Source organism: Corvus moneduloides, chromosome 3, assembly GCF_009650955.1.
Source record: "Corvus moneduloides isolate bCorMon1 chromosome 3, bCorMon1.pri, whole genome shotgun sequence".
Taxonomy (NCBI): domain Eukaryota; kingdom Metazoa; phylum Chordata; class Aves; order Passeriformes; family Corvidae; genus Corvus; species Corvus moneduloides.
The window spans coordinates 36,486,906-36,506,533 of NC_045478.1; the positions used below are offsets into that span (position 1 = coordinate 36,486,906).

Genomic DNA, 19,628 nt, shown 5'->3' on the forward strand with positions numbered 1-19,628 from the left:
ATGCTACTAGTAATTTTAAAAAAAATTGGGACTGGAAGTTAGACGCTAACCATAACTAGCAGACATTCGTCCACCCAGATTTTCTGAGAAATTTTCGGGGTAGAGCTGCAGGTACCCTTGTTCTGTGTATGTTGACTACTACACCACACATCACATGTATGAATCACATGAGACGTATCACGGGTCGGCAATCTGAGCTTCTGACTGCGGGCGCTGCTTTCAAGTAAAACCGCAGACAGAATTGCTGTCACAATTATGCCAGCGTTTAACCTCATTTCAGTTCGTTTATATTTAAGTTTTTCTGTCTTCCCAGAGCTGTGCATCTCTTACGACAGCTACTGTATTTGGGCTAAGTTTCTGTATTCCTTCCAAGTTTGCATAAATCACAAGCTGTGGCTGTCTGGTATCCAAATGGACTTTTTCTGTCGTAAGCAGCTTCTACCACTTCCATCAAACATAGGCCTTTTCTTACTTTTGACACCTATATAACCGCAACGTTTTTTTTCTCTTAGTTCATGTATTCTTCTGATTTCCCCTAAAATTTCCTTACTATAATTCTGTGTGCCCTTTACCTTTCTGCCACCATATACTTTCTGAGATTGCCAGGCAATTCTCGCAGTTTCCTTTCTTCTGGTGACCTTTTTTAATATCACTGTCTCTTAGAATTTATAAAAGTAGACAAACATAAACACCAAACTGCATATACACCTAGGGATTTGCATTGATTTCTAGTGTAATTACATTATCTAACTTTATCTACCTTTTCTTTCATGCTTTTCTGGTCATGGTTAGTTCCATTTGGTTCTCTGTAGCCCACCTCTTCAGTGAGCTCTCCGATTTATGCAGAAATTAATTCAATAGTTCCGTGAAACTGAAAAGGTAAACTTTCCAGGGTATGAACTATTTGCTTCTCTCACATTTGTCTTTATTTGTTTTTGTAGAGTGCTGTGCATGCCTAAATTTAAAATACTAAGTATAAGAGCTAATGCCGTTAACTCCTCAAACCCCAAAGTCACATGTCAGGTTGATTTTCAGGCTGAATATTCTGCATAAGGTCAGTTTCCCTCAGTCTGGGGGACAGGATAGCTCTGGGGACTGGATTCATGCCTCTGTCTTCATTTAAACATGGTGAGATATCAAATGTCTGGATGAAGGTGGCATATTGTACACATAAATTGTTGTGTTAACCTACTTGAGGGATGCCAAACAAAAGCAGTATTTTGAACCTTTGTCATCTTCAAGTGACAAAAATTGTTGTGAACATGGTGTCCAAGTTCACATTACACACACATACACACAAAACTCCCACTGGCTCCTGGTGCTACTACATAGACTTGATGAGAGTCTGCAGAGAAAAACTGCTCTTGGAAAACTGTCTTGGGAGCGGATTTTGTCATCAGCAGAATCCCACGGTTTCTGATGAATAGCTGTAGTAATTCAACAGTTCACTTCACAGATGCACTTTATGTCGATACCATACTGTCTTGTATCGAATAACCTTTCTCAGGGCAGCCATATATATCTAGAAAAAAAGAAAAAAAATATGAAGCATTACTGCAAGATTAATCAGCCAAAAAGACAGAGACCAGAGATTACTTACGAGCTGTGCACAAGAAACATTCTTCTTCCCATTTTGGAGGTGTACTCTGTAACAATGTTGAGTCCCCATCTTGATGTACTCACGATTACTCAGGCCTCCCTTCCCCCACAGCTCTTTATGTGCCTGTGGTTTGGGAGCTACAGCTCTCACCCCATAACCTAACGTGAGACTCGGTGATCACTTAGGAAGAGCTCTCAGAAGCAGCAGTTGAAGACTCCGGCATGATGGGACCTCCCTGACAAACCCAGCTCTATGGGAACACTGTCATTCCTCAATCCCATCAGCTACAGACTGAGAGACCCTTTCCTGTATTGCATGACCCAACCCTTCCACCGCTGCAGTTTTCTTCTGTTCTTGATCTACTTTGCACAATTATTCATTCACTCACCACTGACAGAACTACAAATCACAGTTTCCTTTCTCTCCTTGCCTCTGTCTCCTGAATCCTTTCTCCGCTTGTACGTCAACCTTCTCTCTATTTTATTGTTATGTTTTGCCATATATAAATAGATGTCTCTTTGCATCTGACCTTTGGTTTGCAAAGCCTTCTCCACCCTATGGCTCAGGAGAGGCCATTTTGGTCTTTCTGGTTTTGCAGTTCTCCCAAGAATGTAATTTCCTTGGGAAAAGGAAAAAGCAAAATTAAAAAAAAAAGAAAGCAAATCTTCCCCTTCATATCAAAATCCATTCATCCACTTCTAATTTTAGTTTCCCTTAGTGAATGCTACCCTGTAATTAAAACATTGGCAGATGAGAATATTATAGAGCCTTGCAGTTCAAGTGAACATTATTGTTAAACGTAATAATTTTGTGTCTTACAGTCTAGTAAACTGACTGAAAACATGTAAGACCATCCAGATTAAGGCTTGCAAGGACCAGTTTACACTGCATCATTCAGACTCTGTTTCCACAGGTAGTATTTGCAACAGGACTAAAACCAGCATGCAGCTGATAGAGGACAACATACCAGGGCCAATGCTGACCTCTACCAGCAGACATTTTAACTTCCTTTTAACAGGGATGCTGTATAACTTTCTTGGAAACCTTTCATTCACAGATATGTTGAAGGTCAAGTAACAGAACCATTGCAGAACCAAGCGGCCTAAATCATTTCCTTCCCACCGCCTAACTACCCATATTCCACAGACCTCTCATTTTCCTAACCTGAGTAGAAGGATTCAAATTAATAAGTTCCATGCTCAACAAAACAAATGCCACTGTCCACAAGCATTTTTCACTAGGAGTTCCACTTACAGGAGACTCCCTACAGCCACTCATTCCTACCCTCACTGCCTTCCATTTCATTAGCCATTCCTTCCATCCCCAACCCCATTTCTGTCCCAACCCTACGCACAGCGGCACCAGCAAAACTGAGGCAGCTGTGAGCAGCATTGTAGAGGTCGGAACAAATGCCTGGGGAAGAGCAGCCTCTCTTAAACATGCTTTATGAAGATCAGATTGTTTCAAAGAGCAACTATCCCAAGACATAGAAACAATTTGAACACTGTACAGCTGACATACACCTGCAACAGGACTAAACAGGGATTTTGCCTTTATTACATCAGCAAGATGCAAAGGTGCAAATCCTGTCAGTCCTCTACTCACCTGTTTTAGAGATTTTAGCCTGACAACTGAAGTAATACCACAGATACTTCTGTCAAGTAGAATAAAATGAGCAAGCTCAGGAATATGGGTAAACTTCAAAAAGCAGAGCCCAAGAGAGCATTAAAAGTTTTATCACTCCCTAGAAAATCAGCAAGGATGTGAACACCCAGAGCACGGCACATTAGCTCCCTACTCTTTCCTCTCATCTACCTTGCAATGCAGAAGATTTAGCCACATGTATCAACTTTTATCTTTAAGTTTTCTCTCGTACTGAATATGAGTCAGAATTTTTTCACAAAGCAAATCAGGCATTAGGGAAGGTGGCAGGAGAAATGGATCATGTATCTTCATGAGGAAGAGTATCCTTTTCTTATGAGGAGGGACTGTAGGAGCTGGGCCTGTTTAGTCTAGAGAAGAGAAGACTGAGAGGTGATCTCATCAAAACATAAATATCTCATAGGTGAGTGCCAAGAGGATGGTGTCAGATTCTTTTCAATGGTGCCCAGTGACAGGATGAGGAGCAATGGCCATAAAATAAAACACAAGCAGTTCCACCTCAACATGAGGAAGAACTTATTTATGTTGAGAGTGGCAGAACCCTGGAGCAGGCTGCCCAGGGAGGTCGTGGATCTCCTCTGTGGCAAATTCCAAATCCACCTGGACAGGTTCCTGTGCAACCTGCTCTAGGTGACCCTGCCTTTGCAGAGGAGTGGGACTGGATGGTCTCCAGAGGTTGCTTCCAACCCTAACAATCCTGTGATCCATGCCACACTGCCTGGAGGTAGGAATGCAGGGCTGTGCTTTCTTCTAAAATAAGGAGGGAAATTCTAAGACACTGGATACTCTTTGTTAGGATTTATGCAGATGAGTAATTCTTTGCTTTGCTGTAAATACAGGGGAAACATATTTTTATATAAAGAAATAAAATAGGCTTATTTAAATAGAAAATAACTTTGCTTTTTAAACTTTCCAAACCAGTTTCAAAAAACTCTATCTCTGTACTCCTAAATCTCTAGCTTGCATTCACATTTTACTGATGAAACACACTGTAGTAAAACATGAATAGAAGTATTTAAATTGTGCTGTTTCAGTTTTAATCTGATCTCTCTGCAACCACCTTCATAGCTCTCTCTTTGGGAATTCTGTTGTCACAAAGCTCCTGTAGGGGTTTCCTGGTAAATTTTCTTGGCCTCCCAGCCCCTGTACAGATGATGTGCTGTCCTGCTCATTTTGGTATTAGCTATCAAAAGGGGATGGTGTGTTAATCAATGATGGGTTTAGCTTCCAACCTTCAATTATAGTTTTCACTTAAAAGGTTGCAGGACCAGCCTGTTTAAAGTCTCCTAAATATTAAAATTTCGAGTATTTTGCCTGTGGTGAGTGAATCTGGGCTATGGAGAGACGTGCAGTATTTCTTGTATCTGTAGTGATCCACAGAGCAGAAGTTCACTGGAAGTACCTAGTAGGAAAGCAGGCTCTTTGCCATAAGTTTGTCTTTCCCCTGCTCTCATCTGCATGCACTGCATCATGCCAAGAGGCAGACAGCTCTCTCACTTATTCCTCCAGCCTGCCCTGGGAGCCTTCAGTGCCTTTTATAAGCTCATTTCTCATGCCTGGGAATAAAGGGTTGGTCTTCCAGATTTCAGCTGAAGTAATGCATTGACCAGGTTATGAAATCCAGCATCTCTCTTGCATGTTCCCTCCTCCTGAGGAGTTCACTATCTTACTCCCAAGAGATTTTAATGTGCAAACTACATGCCAGAGGAGAACACTACACACCCATCCAATGTGCAGAGAAAGCAGGATGAATCCACTAACTGATATGTTGCTACATGACATGAGCTTGCTGCTGCTTCCCATGAATATTGCCAGTGAAGGTATTCAAGGTCATCTTGCACAGAAAGAGACATATCACACACGCGTGCATGATTGTTCCTTGAACGGCAGCTAACCACAGAAAGCTGAGTTAATCTTGGCCAAGCTAAAATAAAATATTCCAGAGACTAACAGTATTGTGCAGGGGAGCTACAGAAGCTGTCCAAATGGTTAATTAAGAGTACAAGGAATAGTGGGCAAAATGTTAGTGGTGGAGAAGAGCTTAGGCATCCAGTTAGAGACAAGCATTTCATTGTATTCCATCATTTCAAAAGCAAGCATTTATAGAACCAGCCTGCTGCATATGGGTCTCCTCTTTTTGCCCTGAAGGATGTTCCCCAGCTCATCTAGATAGTCCTTGGCTTTCTTTAAGGTTAAGTCTACTTTAAGTTCAGATGTGTATGTGGACATTCTTGTCAGTCATAATTTGCTATAGAAAAATAAAAGTGAGACTGCCTGAATAAAGGTGTACAAGTCAGATTAAGTGGGAGGTTCGGTTCAGTTTGATCCAAGCCCAGAAGTTTATGTGGCAATAGTGCATAGTAAAACAGGTAGAACAGATCGCAACAAACTCTCAGTTTTCAGGTTATGTACATGAGCTCATATCTTATCATCTAGGATTAATATCATTACAGTACAAAATCCTTTCCTCAGCACCCAAATTTCCAAACATTAATGTCATTCAGATATCCTGAATTGCTGCTATATAGAAGTCAAACAGTACTAAATTTACTTCTTGGCACAGAAATATTTTCACAGTCAGAGCTTTTTGTGTAAAATATCATTCAAGTTTGACAACTAAGTGGAAGACAGAAATCCCCATCCAGGGGTATCCATCCCATCAGCCAGACTTGAATCCCATTCATTTTGTGTGCACTAAATTAATTTTTGTGGTTTGTAACATGTGAAACCTGTCCAATACTTGCAATACTCTAGCTACAGTTACAGTTTTTCTGGATGAGTTATCCTGGACAGAGCAGCAGTCACAGCACAGATCATTAAAATGGATCAACTGGGGACCTAAGGCCTGGATCCACTTTGCAGGATTTATTCCTTCTGACATCCTTGACTTCTCTTCAAAGTCTCACCACCTCTTAGCAGCTCTCCTCCCTTACAGGAGGTAGGTCCTTTTTCTGAGGAAATAGCTCATGGTGTATGTATCAATAAATGAATTCCAGAAGGAACACACACTTCTAGCCCACAAGCTCTTGGGTATCTGACCTCAATAGACGGAGAAGCAAGCCCCTCAAACTGTGCAATCATCTCTGTTGGGCACAAACCAACTCAACAGCAAAATTAATTCCAACATGATTCACAACTAAGTGTTTCATTCATTGTGAGCAAAGAGTTCTCAGAACTTTATTTCCCATAGGGAGAGGGAGAAGGGATATTTTAACTATCAACCACAGTTCAGGGCAAAACAAGCACTGAAACACTTCCCCAGAAGTGTTAGGTTGGGGGTTTTTGTTTTTCTGGCTTTTTATCAGTTTGATTTTTCCATCTGTAGGTGAGAAAAAAGGTGAGAAAAAGGCAGAAGACAGACATGGTAATGGAAGCTGGAAAAGAAGTACAAAGGATTGTGTCAGCACTTGCATCCAGTCTGAACTATGCAAAATATCATGAGCTCTTGTGGACTGAAATGCTGTAGATGTGTATGATGCATGCACTTACACAAGCAGAAGAAAAACCCCTTGCTAGGTTTTTTGTTTGGTTTTTTTTTCCTATCAGCACCAGAAACATGAGCTTTGCCCCTTGCTAGAGGCCTGAACTGTTCTTGTGCACATTTTAGAGCACGATTCAGAAAAAGTTCTTTTTTTTTTCCACTGGCCCCATTACCTAATGTTTTGCAGTCCTGCCCAATAAAGATTTATTCATCTCATATGTTCCTGGTTGTGACCTTATGTTCGGCTGCAGTTGGACTGCTTTGCACTCCAAGGCTCTTTCCTCAGCATTCCAAACCTGGGAGCTGCTGTGCCTGGGAAGACCAGCCTGCAGAGCCTCACTGGACAGTAAATCAGCCCTTGAAGGCCCAAACTTTTTAAATCGAGCATTCAGCCTCATCTGTTTTGTTATTGCACTAATACTGCCCTGAGGAAAATCACAAAGAAGAGTCCAATATATTTCAAATAAGTTATTTAACTGAAGCATGTTTTCTTAGATTCAGTTTGAATATTGCAATGCTTAACTTTTCTTTGAATATCCCTACGTGCTGCTTATGATGAAAGTATCAGACCCAGCTTTTCACTGAAAATAGGAACCTACCATGAGGGTTTACATGACTGAAGTGGGAACTGTACTTATCTTGCCAGCCCCCTGATTAGGACTTGTTTCACACTGAAGTTTCCTGCAGCAAAATCTCATCCTTCCACAAAATGTGTGCAGCTGTGCAGTCCAGAAAATGTGACTCAAAAGTTTTCTTTTAAAGCATTGCCCTCCTTCACTCTCCCTTGGTGGTCAGAAGTTCATGAGGATCATCCCCACATTTGTTTCAATCCCTTCAGTATTTAGTTCCTCAAACCAGCTACTTTTCCCTCCTGGTGAAGCCCCATGGCAAATCTTGTACTTGAGAACTAGCAGTGACATTTTTTTCTCTGCTCAGGGAAACTCAGTGATTAACACAGGAGAGGCTCAGTGCTGACATATCTTAGCAAAGGTGGTGTTTCAGTATCATGAGATATTCACCTTCTAATAGTTATTTGACAATGATATCAAGATCTGTGATATTAATTGCAGCTAATTTCTCCTACTCACCATGCTGAAAGTGAAGTTCAAGCTGTGGATTAATGGCCCTTTGCTACTTATGAGGTTCTTTATGGCTAATTTGGCATCATCCATCAAGCTTCATTCATGTATTTATTGAACAAAATGAGCAGGGTTTAACCAGTGAAGGTGAGTTAATAAAAAATAATGAAGGCTATTTCTTAGATGCTCTGAGGAACTCAGTACTTGAACCTTTCAACTAGCATTTACTTACCCAGATAACTATTTTATGTGATCTTCCATTTTTCTTTATTCATTTTGCTCAGTATATTGCTTTTCCACATATTTCACTCTCCCTAAAAAAAACTAAGACACCAAGAGCATAAGAAAAATAAGCTGTCATTATTACATCAGTGGTTTTGATAGGAGGAAGTGGGACTAGTACAAAAGTTGTTTTATCTGCACTGAATTCACTGACTTTACAAGGGACCTGTCTTTTGCTCTTGGCTTAAGTAGCAGAAAGTTGTGCTTGAGGTGCTGCCACTATATGAAAAGTACTTTTCAGTGATCTGAGAAAGAACATATATGAGACTAGAATCATTGTGTGTTTCCTCAAGAAGCAGAAGTTTAACATCATATCAAGCCTTTCCCTCAGATTTTCTCTGTGAGAGAAAATTCAGCAGTGTTTGACCTAGAAACCTCAGACAAATAATAATAGCTGCAGAAAAACAGTTTTTAATAGGATTGCATTTCACAGTTTCAGAAAAACATGAATTCCTCTCACTTTGTGTGGATTCTCTAAACAGGAAAGTCCAATTCCCTTTGGATTCTTCCCCTCTGAGCAAGGGTGAGACTGAGTCATCCTCCATTTGTTTGTCTTTGATGACAAATATTACTCTCAACTTTCAAACAATGTCAGCAAGAAAACGGAGTATCTGGAGCTTGCTCAGTTATACTTCTACCTTTCCAAAACGCTACATAATAAATATGCATATCGGTAATTTTAAACACTTGAATACCTTCACTGGCTTTAGCTGGGATGTTTCTAACATTAAAACTTGCTGAATGAAGACCATCATACTTATTGAAGCCATGCCTCTTTTGTGATAGTAATGTGGCATTCTGGGCAGTGAGACAGAAATTTCTTAGTTTAGACATACTTTTCTGGGAGCACCATGACATTCAGGATTTAACACAACCACTTATGTTGAAGGTGCCACCTACACTGGGTGGGTAAGTTTTTGGACAAACCACACTGTTCCCCTGCAGAGAGCACTGCTAAGACTGCCAGCCTTGTCTCTGGAAGCTGCTAATTCTCTTTGTGCACCTGTGAGTCCCAAGTGCAAGGTGTATGATGGAAACCATTTGAAAACAGCACACTCTGCAGCAAGCAATGGATTTAGTCTGGAATTTTATGTCTTCTTTCCTCATTGATTCAATTACGGTTCTATCTGAAGCAGTGACAAAAGCAGAGTGCTGGAACTTCAGCTATCCAATTTAAAGGCAAATAATTCCATACCAGACTACAAAATGCTGCACACAGAAAATATGAATATTAATGTATTGCAGTTTTAGCTGTCAGAGTCTTTTCTCTGTGCAGCATTTTGCCCTGCTGAGCAATGAAATAGGTGTTCTGTAGCGCCAGGCTCTTTTCACAACAGACAGGCTGAAATTGCTTCCTTGGTTAGACAGCTCACCCTTGAGGTATGCTCAAAGCATATCCTTTTTTGCACATCTATACAGCAACTTCCAATTAGGGAGGCAATATAAGCAGCAAGAGTCAGCAGGGGAGGGAATAAGATGTTCTTTGTCTCCAGACAGAAAATTCCTTGCTGAAAAAAATGTTGGGATTCGGCATGTCAAAGTTCCTTTGCTTTTACTCATGTGAGAGAATTCACATACATGTTCATGACTTTCCTAGAGCCTGTTGGAACTACAGCTCTCAGAACTTGGAATATTCAGAGAGCAGGGAATGTTTCTCTGATCTCCGCAGTAACATTTTATGGAGAAAAGCTTTCTTCTCCCAAGAATATTCTCATTTGCAAATGTGACACAGCCTCTTCTCCATCTGATAGAGGTTTTCCACTAAATTCAGTCTGGGCAAAATAACTAAGCAAATCCTGCTGTTATTCCTACTTGTTGCTGTGTGTTGATTTTCTGTAGTCATTCCTAATGCAATATGAGAAGAGAAAAAAGAATATACTTTTCAAATAGGGGACAAAAATACACTTCACAAGATTATCTCCAAGTTGCTGTTCATCATCAAAGGTTGAGATGGCTGGACAGTGTTAAGACAACACCAAGCAATTACCAACTTGTATTAAATATCCAGCAAAGCTCCATCTCAGCAGGGATTCTAAACCATGCCCTTGAGCAAATCTTTGGGGAAATCAACAGTAACACTCCTACCCTCACAGCTCATGACTTTTTTTCTGAGAATACAAAACTGATTTGATTATTTTCAGGCTCCACAATATTCTAGTCTGTGTTCATGTTTGCAATAGATTGCAATGCCTTAATAGTATGCCTGTGGTTTACTGGTAAGCAGAAAGGCTAAGCAGTACCTAGCTCAATCCAGCATGAAATCTGAAGCAGTATTGGGTTTAAGTTTGAACCCTTCATGCCACCTTTGCAGTTTCTGAGTTTTCTTTAACTTTTGGCTTTGTAGCCTCAAAGTAACTTCAGTCAAAACATCTGAGCATTGTCAGGTTTCAGGTCAAAAGTATGTCAAAAGTAGAGTTTTACATGAATCTCACCCAACAGTAAATCCCTTCCTGCATTTGATATTCAGCCTAAGCTCCCTTGAAAAGTTTTAGGTTTTGTGGTGAATATTTCTCACAGCTCTAGGTTGAATAAATCTGGAATGTTATACCCCTCTCAGCAGGTTTCATCCAAATCCCAGCCAATTTTACAGACATCCTCATGACTATGAGGAGAGTGGGTAAAAGCAAAGATTTTGTTGGTTTACAGTCAGATTCTCAAGCCTTATGCACTGTCCTGTGCCAGTCAGAACAATAAAACAAAACAGCAATTGTCCCTTTTTTTTTCACTTACCAGTTTTACATAGCAAATATCGAGGGCAAAGTTCTCAGTGAATGCGTCATGAAACACTTATCTCCTTTTAGATTCATTGGATTCATGCTACAATAAAAAACATTTTAGAGTCACAGCAACAAATATTTTCTACAGTCTGTTAAAAATGGTCCATTTTTCACCCTCAGAGGCAGTCTCAGCTCCTCAGTTCAGCTGCCACCTCCCTTCAAGAATGCCCAAATCCCTTCTTTCCTCTGTTTATCCCAAGAAAATCCCCTGGATGGTTACATTTCTGCAAATAGGTGCCACACAGCTTCCTTTATCCCAACTACACAGAGAACCAGCATAGGAAACTTGTGCACCAGAGGGACCTGAGAGGATAGACTGCAGAATCACTGAATGGGTCAGGTTGGAAGGGACCACAGTGGGTCATCTCCAGTGAGGGAGACCCCACAACCTCTCTGGGCAATCTGTTCCAGAGCTCAGTCACCCACACAGTAAAGTTGTTCTTCCTCATATCCAGGTGGAACTTCCTGTGTTTCAGTGTCTGCTTGTTGCCTCTTGTCCTATTGATTGGCACCACTGAGAAGGACATGGAAACATCCTCTGACACCCTCCTTTCAGATACTCAGAGACATTGATGGGGTCCCCTCTCAGTCATTTCTTCTTGAGGCTGAACAGGCCCAGCTCCCTCAGCCTTTCCTTGCAAGAGAGATGCTCCAGTCCCTTAATTGTCTTTGTTGCCCTTTGCTGGACCTGCTCAGAAGCAACCGGATGCACAGTCTTCCAGGTTCAAACATGCATAGCCCAGCCAGCAAAAGACCTGACCTGACAAGATTTTTGTCAGAGCTGTGGCATGACCATGCACCACAACCTATGTCTGTGCAAGGGGACTCTGGTGGGTCCGTCACATGAGTGAAACTGTAAAAACAGTAGCTTTCAGTGGTAGGTAGGCGCCAAACCTCAGGAAAGAGATGATGTTCTATCCCATGCTTAACTGTTATTCAGAAGGCAGATTTCCTGCTTCAGACTCAGACAGTAGTTTTCAGCGTTGTTATCAGCCTTGGAGAGGTTTCTGGACACAAACTTCCTAAAACATAGGAATATGCCTCCTCAGTTTTGTCTCTCATTCTCATGAAGAAAGCCCAAAAAGTTACTTTACAAAAATTTTCCTTGTCTTTTTCTTCATAGCCGTTACCTAAAGGCCATGAAAACAAAAGTAGCTAAATATGAGAAGTTATATTCCTTCATTGGAAAATTTAAATTGTTAACTCTAATCTGCAATGAAAAACTTTGTGCAACACTGCTTTTAATTTGTCATGCAGAGTAGATTAAAATATCTAAAGAAATTATACTGAAGACACTGCAAACCAGAAAATAACCTTTGCAACAGTCCTTGTTTAAATGATTTCAAGCATAACACTTCATATTGCAAGTTCCCTGACATTCTACCTGTATGTTTGAACACTGGAGGCAAAGACTCTCCTTCACAAAAGAGAACATTTAAGGTTTTCCATCACTCAAAGTGTCCTATAGGAAGAATAATCCAGCTGCTGGTAAACTGATGGCAAATTCTAGTCAGGCATGCATTCAGAGGACAACTTCCTGATCCCTATAGGCTTAAGAAACAATACAGCCTGTTACACCAGTCAGAAAATGAGGCCCTGTGGGTCAGTTCTGCAAAAACCACAAACATAGCACCAAATAGAAAGGATTACTAACCTCTATTCAAACAGGGCTCTCTTGGTAGGTTGTGTTATGCAACTTTTCCAAAAGCATGTTAGATATTGGCAGACACTGAGAAATATCATCCAAGTCCTGTTTTTTTTTTCTCTCTCTCTCCCTCTCCCTCTTTTTCTTCTTCCTTTAATATAGTCAGTCAATTTGGTGTCCTGGAGAGAGAAAAAATGTTCCATGAAGAAATCACTTTGAAGCTTAATTTTTCACTGCCAAAGTACTTGGGACACTTGTTTTTTCCAGTATTTCTCTAACTCTTGTTATCACTACTGCTGACTCATCTCCTGATGCCGAGGGAAAAACAGCTTTATGAGAACACGAAGAGGTCATGACTGAATTATTTTGGCTGTTATAAATGGCTCTGCAACTCATTCTCTGCACTGCTATTAAACAGATTTTCAAAAATTCTGGATCAAAGCTAATGTTCCAGAGTAGGAAGATTCCCAAAGAGGTGGAGAAGCATGTAGCCTTACCTCTGGAGCAGAAGCAGCATCTCTCAACCAGTTGTGGTGAACATCACTCTCCTGCATACTGCTGAAGCACTACTCCACAGCAATTCCATTCAGCACACCCCAGTAGGAAAAGAATATCTCCAACCTTCCCTTTAAGTTCTTATGAGGTGCATTAAATCAGGACTGATACATCAAGGCACTTCTGGAAAACATAAAAGTTCTGCTATTTTCCTCTTTTTTCCCCTGCCTCCAAAGCTTGCCTATGGATTTTGTTGGTATAGAAACAAAAAAACCCCACTGAATTATTTCTCCCTCTTTCATAAAATCCCACATTCTCTCTGCATACACATCTAAATATATCCAACAGCAAATAAAGTAATTGCAATAAATCACAATTTCAATGAATTTTACCTGCATTTGCTGCCTATAAATCTTATTGAAGTTATGAAATAACTTTTTCATATACTTTTGCAGAAGTTATTTGTAAATTCCTTTAACAAAAACTTGTTCATATATTATGCTGTTTGTGACCGGTTCAGTGTAAAAATTTATAACAACATTATGTGCAACTGCATCCCATTAATCAGTCAGATGGGTTGTCTATTCCTTTATCAGAGGCAGAACATTATGTGACAAGAATATGAACAGACTAGGCAGCTAAACACAGCATTGATCTGGAACGAATCTTTAAGTCTTTCTACTTTTCTCAAGATTTTAATCAAAGTATTAATCAAGAGTATTGATCAGATGTCTGTGTGTGTGTGTGTGTGTGTGTGTGTGTGTGTGTGTACATGTGAAGATGGCAGGGATAGGTCATGAAGAGATATAAAACTGGAAAATCCCTTCTATTAAGAACCACTCCTGGATACTTTCCTTAGCAGGAGCTGCACTGTGCAAGCCATGAGCTAGTAGGTTGTTCAGCTAATCCCCATCTGGTGAAATTAAAGAGCATTTTGCAGCTCACATGCTACAATGAATGTCAAATTATTTATAGGCAAAGGGACATAGTAACAGAGGGGAAGCTTTCTCCTGTCCTGAAATGGGTTTGCCTTGCAATTCTCAGCCTCATCAGACAAAATATCTCACAATCAGACAGAACAATGGATGAGCTGGACTGCTGCATTAAAGGGACATGGTGGCAGCCTGAGGACAAAGGCCATTGCTGCTGCATGTTGTGCAGGAGACCATCCTGGAGGAGATGTGCCCTTTTCCCATCACGTACTGCAGTCACACCTACAAGAAAGGCAGACAGAAAAAAGCTCAAGTTTGGCATCCTCTTAGGTTTTAGGCATGGAATGCTTGCTCCATAATTACTATTAGCACAAAGAAAGTTGCTCTGAACAGGGAAGAAGTCAAACTTTGACTGCTTAGAAAGTCAAAGACAAGGTTGCCAACACAGTGTAAACATGTCCAGCTTCGGCTGCAAGCTGACAGAAGGTCATGAGGATCACAGTATCAGAGATAATCACCTGCCTCTCTCCAAAATCCTATCTCAGGTGTCCCCTTCCTTAATCAAGTGCTTGGTGCGCTTTGTTCCATCTGTCAGTTACTTGGAACTGTCACTGAAATTTGGAATATTTTTCATTAAGACCTGCTGTGAGAAGTCTGGGATAAGCACAATGAAAAGAAAGCAAGAATAAATCTTCTCAGTACATGTTCAGCTGAGGGCTGATGGCATGAGCTTCTCCTGAGCATTTCTAGTCCTGGCATTCATGAGAGTACTGATAAAATATGGCTAACATCTGTCAATCCCTATTTCAACAGTAAACTTCACAGTTGAATAAACATACTTCTAAGCATGGCAGTTAGGTTTTCTTTTTAAGCACGTCGTTTCCTTACCCCTTCACAGAGAAATTACTTTCATAGGAAATTTAAAATAAATAGAAGAGAAAGTTCAGTATAGACATGTGGTGTTCATCAAGGAGAACTTCCAAATCAGCAGGAGTTTTCCTTTACAGAGCTGGAAACCATCACCATACCATCATCCATCATCTGCTCATTTGGATCCCACCAGCTACCATGGATGAAAGCCATTAGCCCCCTTGCCTGCCAGTTTGACCAACAGCACTTTCAGCAGTTTAGTCTCCAGAGGCTGATAAAATGGGGGGAAAAATAACCTATCATGATGCGTATTTGCCTATTTTTGTTCCTAAGATTGGGTCCTGAGCAGGTTACTCCTTTAGTTGCTATTAAAATGCCAGAGCACCATAGCAATCATAGTAGAAGTTTGCTTACTATGACACTCAGGATTACTCTTGGCCATGCATCCTCCAGAAGCACAGGGCACACTTATCTCCTCCCATCAGATGAGTATACACGTGGCCACTTAAAAATTCCAGTGTTGAGCAGTCTTTTCCTTTAAGCTTGGATGGCTTGTTTTGAATCAGTTCAGGATAAACGTTAGGTAGCATTTCCACAAGAAATCACCATGTCTGTCCACCCCACAGAATTTTCAATGCCCTAGAAAGAATTAAAAGTAGCTCATAGTTGTACTCCAGAACACACTTCTAATGAGAAGCAATAAGTGTCCTCTTGATATATTTATCTGTACCTGTAGGTTTCTTCTGAAATATTTTCTCTTTTTACCCTGATGTTTCCATTTAATTCACTTATTCTTTCTTCTCTCATTATTAGCTCCTTTCAGTTTTCAATTAACTGCTTTCAGCGTTCATATCCCTTAACAACTGTAACTATTTTGTTTCTCCCATTACACTCCTTTCCTGGTTTCCATGTTGCATATATTTACACTAATTCAGTAGAGGCTTTGTTAATTGTAATTCCTCCACATGATGTAGGCTGAGGCATAGGATATCTCACAGGCCACTACACAAAGGGGAGACATACCATGAAGGCAATTTCTTTTGCCAGCATGAGAGATGCTTTCCACAGCCCCCATTTGTGGGATGAAACAGGTTTGGTTGTACCAAGTAAAACCCTGGCTCCATCAGGAGAACATTTGTCATAGCTACGATTTCTCCATTTTTCTCCGTCTCACCACAGCTTTGCCTTGAATGTTATAGAATGAACTTGTCTAATCCAGAAGATGCTGAGAAAGTTTTCTAGTCTGATTCTCTCCCAGTTGTTTTCCCAGTTTCTATTTCTCTCCCTCTGATAAGCTTTGTCCAATAGGAATTATCATTGTGATGCCATTTTAAAATTAATTTTTCAGGTTAATTTGTTCAAGTGTGGATGTAAGGAAAAGATTTATTTCCAAAAAACTTTTTGCTGCTTTTGGCAAACATATTATGTTCTTCTACTATATCTGATTCTTTTGGAAACAGGGCTTGAAAGAAGCTTTGATGTCAATATATTATCTTTACAGATCCTTTGAGCATTTCAAAGCCTGTGGACATTATGGTAATAACTTACAATATGTCTTGATGAAGATCTCAAGCCAGTATATCAATACCAGTGAAGCTCTTTAGGACAAATAGCATTGCACATAATGCTGAAAAAAAGCCATTTTCTTTTTTCTCTTTCAAGTTTTGATAGCTAGAGGATACAAGCAAAGTGACTGTGGCACAGCCCCAGGCATAGGGGATCCTCTTGCCTAGCTACCTTGCTAATGAAGAGGATCCAAAATGGCAAAACACATCAGTCTGAATTTTTGTTCAAGTAACGTTCAGTCCCACAGAGACGGCGGTTATTCCCCATGTCAGCAGTCACTAGTATGATCTTCTGCAACAAAATTCAAATCATTTGTTCAGCATCTGCACTGAATTAATTCTGTGTTTGAGCTGTGGCAGGGTGCAATGAATAATCTCTGCAGTTGCTCATTCGTGCTTGCAATAAACTTCACTACTTCTGCACACTTTCACTTGTCAGTAGGGCACTGAAACAAAGATCACAGAAAAAGTAATTGCCATTTATAGTCCAACAGAGCAACAGATAGACCCTACACCAAAATAATGTCTGTTCATTCAGTTCATTCTTTCTCCACACGGCAAGGCAGAAGGATCAAACCTGGACATTTTTTGAGATGTCAAACTTGGCAACTTGGGTTCAAAACTCATTCTGAATATCCACCATGTTTGCAAACCTTTTATATCTCTCCTCTCTGAGAGAGGATCAGTGGGATCTCAGCACAGTCAGTTAACCCATTAGGTCTTGATTAGGTCTTGATTTCAGATTTTGCCACTGTGTTTGTGATTTTGAGCATATCACTCAAGTTTTCAACGTTTTTGCTCTCTTGCTTAAAGCTAAACATTCAGATTGATCACTTCATAGAAATTTTATAAATATTGATTATTATTTCTATCATGTTCAACTACTGCAGGCAAAAAGCATCAGAGAATTTTTTAAAAAGAATATTTGCTGTCTTAGAGCTGCAAGTTATATAAAATCCATCTGTCTATCCCCCTTAGTAAAGAATTGACTACAGCATCCAGAAGTATAAAGGAACAACATCTCCATCAACAAGAAGTTCTGCAGTGTTAGAACTTCCCCCATAATCAGTTTGTTCACATCCATTAGGAATATTAATGGTCTGGGCCAGAGGAACAACTTTCAACAGCTCAGGTTTTTCACATACATACCTCTATGAAAACCCTTTAAACCAATACACATAGCAGGCCCAGAAAAGTACATGTTGAAAGAAAAAGTACTGGACTATTCCTTTCAAATGATGAATAGTAATGCAGTACTTCCTTGAAAAATATCTGCATTTGGGTAGTCTCTTACTTCCCTTTTCAGGGCTTGGCATGTTATTTCCTCAGGTACTTAGATCTTTCATTTCAATTTTCAGGAGCCATAATCTTTAAATATAAGCTTTCCCCTAAAGTAATATATGCTACACTGAAAGCTTACCTGTCATCAGTTACATAACAATAGGGGGACAAAAGTCTCCCTGTCTGTTTTGTTCTCAGATGTCAAACTGAAGCCTTGAGAAAGCAGTAGGGAGAGCTTCAGATAAAGAGTATTCACCATTAATGTGCAAATATGAGTCTGGATTATATTCTCATAGTGTATGTCCGGCATACCTCCAGAACTAGATTTCATCAGTTTACTGAAAAACAGATTTTGCAAGATTTAGAGCAGAAATGGACCAGGTCATCTGGAAAACCTAGGTCAGTATGGATGCAATTTCCCAGGGACCTTCTCACCACAACAGCTTCCTAACAGGAATTAAAGTTCAGTTTAAGTTCAGGTCCTATCACGCAAAGCACATCAAGAGATTGGCTTTAATTACCTGATAAAGGAATTACCTTTGCACCCGAAACCACCTTTGCCAGGATGTTGCATTCTCAGCTCAGCAGAAAACTGTTGCCAAGGCCACAGACTGAACTTCCACCTTGGGCAGCCTCTAAGCTGATGTCCCACATCTAAATGTAACACCTTTTGGACTTAAATTTACTGCACATTCACATTAAAATACAAGAATATAAAAAAAAAAGACCTGAAAACACACAAAGGCATTTATATCATAGAATGTGGAAAATCAATTAAAATAAAAAGGAACTATCTGGAAGATATTCAAACACTGCAGATTATGTAAAACCATGCAGATTTCGTGTTAGAATTACCTTCAAATTCCTTGGTAAGAGATCCCTCCTCCTGCTCCCTTTTTTCTTATTTCATGAAATGGATCAATTACAAAGTAAAACCAAATCTTTTAAGCAGATATGTTTTAATGTTCTGATTAACATTCATATTTACTGTGAACCAGATTGAACTTATCTGGGAAAGGAACTTACACTGCAGTAACCTGAGGATGTTTTTGCAGATCTTTTCATTTGATAAGTTAATTTTTTAAAACAACATCTACTATTCCATTAATGAATTTGAATTTCAGGTTGTCATATGATCCTTGAGTTGGCTTTAAATTCCTGTTGTATTCTTAGCAACAACTTGAGCCCGTCACAGCAATTCTCCAGAAAAGCCAGCAGTTCAAAGACACTTTTCCTTCACATCTCACCTTTATATAAGTTCTAGTGACGTCTTCTTATCTTGTGGCTCAGTCCTACATAAAATTTGGGTTTGAAAGAATCAAAGGCTACTACAAGTTTTTAGATTTTTTTTGCAGCTACTAATCCTTTTGGTTTCTGGATTCCAAGGTGTGAAGACATGAATCAAGGAGGGTCCCTTGGTTGTGATGCCTTAAGAGGCCTCCTAGAAACAGAGACTAGACAGGAGTAAGGGAATAAAGGTAGGTATTTATTTGAAAGGCCTTCAGAGGTACACCCTGGGGAGCCAGAGGCTATTGCCAAGATGGATCCCAAGATGGACAACAGGTCACAAGTTCTTCACCCTTTATAGGTTTGGTTCATTTGCATATCAGGGTTAATTCTCCAGTTAAAGCTTCAGTTTTGCCCTCAGCTTACCCACTCCCTCCTCCCCCCCCCCGCCTTAGCGGCTCTTTGGTTTCTACTTTTGGGCCTAGGACAGCCTAAGTGTCCTTGAAGAGCAGGCCTGGAGAGGCTTTGTTTTGTCTACCTAGCACGAGAGCAGAAATTAACAGGCTACAAGAAACTTTCAGTTACACATTAAGCAGTACAGAATTTGAAAAGTATAAAAGTTAAAACCTAAGCCATCATTTCCCCCCCTTTAGAGGCTTGACAAAGCCTCCATCTTGTTGAGATTCTATTCCAAATATTCTAAATATCTACTAATGATATGTGTCTAACAGC

The 19,628-nt window shown here is 40.1% G+C and overlaps 1 long non-coding RNA gene across 1 annotated transcript; it reads right to left on the reverse strand.

Annotated features, from left to right (window-relative positions):
- Window positions 1-1,183: 1,183 nt before the first annotated feature.
- Window positions 1,184-19,144, reverse strand: LOC116442191. The gene is made up of 4 exons (XR_004239435.1): window positions 13,024-19,144; window positions 12,536-12,705; window positions 10,835-10,921; window positions 1,184-1,522 (listed from the first exon to the last, which is right to left on the reverse strand). It is a non-coding gene; the product is annotated as an uncharacterized LOC116442191 (long non-coding RNA).
- Between the last annotated feature and the right edge of the window lie 484 nt (window positions 19,145-19,628).